The sequence below is a fragment of the Parasteatoda tepidariorum genome, chromosome 6, assembly GCF_043381705.1.
Source record: "Parasteatoda tepidariorum isolate YZ-2023 chromosome 6, CAS_Ptep_4.0, whole genome shotgun sequence".
NCBI lineage: Eukaryota > Metazoa > Arthropoda > Arachnida > Araneae > Theridiidae > Parasteatoda > Parasteatoda tepidariorum.
The window spans coordinates 30,626,585-30,628,410 of record NC_092209.1 but is presented as its reverse complement, the minus strand read 5'-3'; positions in this window follow the sequence as shown (position 1 = coordinate 30,628,410).

The following is a 1,826-nucleotide window of genomic DNA, read 5'->3' as shown; positions in this document are numbered from 1 at the left end:
ATTGAAGAAGGAATGGATCTTTTACGAAAGTGTGTTAAAGAAATAAATCATCGATTTCTGGTAAATTTGCCTTCTTTTAAAGTTAAAGTTGTTGATAAAGATGGAATGCGTGATTTACCTGACTTTTGTCCTTCAAATGTATGAAAAGATTAAGTGTTGTATTGTACTTTTGAAATAAACAACTTTTTTATTTACATATTATATGAAGTTTAATTTTATTTTATGTTTACTTTCATTTATTGGTTTACATACTATATAGTGTGCTTCTGTAATTTACAGTAACCTCCAAAAGATGTTGTCAATTCATATGCTAATGGAAATTATTTATCTACAATGTTGAAGTATTTATTTAAAAAAAGATAAAAAATGCAACTTACATGAATTTTACAATCTTAATAATAAAATTTAAAAAACTTGGGCTGCCCTGCAGACATTTATATTTGGAATGACATATATATATATATATATATATATAACCCCTCAAAAGCTCAATGATATTGAGATCAGGGGACTGAAGACACCACGTTAGATGTTTCACTTCATCATTATGCTCATTTAACCATGTTTGAACACAGTGAGATGTGTGAACAGGGGCGTTGTCATCTTGGAACATAGGACGTTCTCCCGGAAAGAGAGTACGAAGCATAGGGTGAAGATGATCTGCGAGAATGCTTTGGTAATGGTCCATTTTGACCATCCCCTCAAGAAAACGAGAGGCCCCAATCCACGGTCAAATATAACTCCCGACACCATCACAGAACCACCTCAATGTCTCACGGGTTGAACCAGGCTATCAACATGAAATGCTTCTGCCGGTGTTCGGCACACGAACACACGACCGGTGGTCTGGAATAGTGTAAAAGAGGATTCATCAGACCATATGACTTGTTCCCATTGCGGTTGTGTCCATTTTAGGTGGTGTTGGCACCACTGTTGTCTGTTCAAAGCATTTCGAGCTGAAACTAACGGTTTTGGAATAGCTGCTCTGCCATAAGTATTAGCAGCATGCAACTCATGTTGAATAGTTTTCATGGATACGGGGTTCTGAAGATGGGTATTCATCTCGGACGCTATCACCGGTAGTGTAGTCTCGTGTTTTCGAGCGACTATCACGGTCCACCCGTCTATCACGGTCCGACAACTTCGACTTCCTGCCGCTGTTGTGCTTCGCAGAAGACACCTTACCCAAATTTGTGTATGCCGATAGACTCCTTGATCCAGTGATTCTTGAAACACCCACAAGGCTCGCTGTTCTGGACACGGACGCTCCAGCGAGGCTAGCTCCAATTATCATGCCTCTTTTAAGGTCAGAGAGGTCGGACATAATCTCGCTTTGCTAGGTACAGATTTTTCTCATGGAACTCTCACACTGCTAAATGCTAGACTGATACCTTTCATTTCGTCACCACTAGGTGGCACACTCTTGCGACATATGCCCAACCGTTTATTAAACGGTTGAAGGACGACTCCATTCTTTCACAGGTGCTCCTATTATTTTGTCCTATACCTGTATTTCCTGAATATATTATCGTACATTTTTTATTAGTGCAAAAAAATGAACAGAAATGTTAATTCATTCACTTTTATAAATCTGAAATAATATAGACAGAATGAATTGGAAAAAAGTACTCAAATAGGTTAAGAGCCCAGGAATAAATAAATAAATAACTTTTACGTAATTGATATATTTATGAGTTAACGCCTAACAATCTGATGATATAAATAGTAGTTTCTGACCTTTTTAACAAAAGTTTAAAAATGCAGAACAAACCAATGATACATAAAACGTGAAAATTTTTCTTCTTCACCCAATCGTCAGTAGAGGT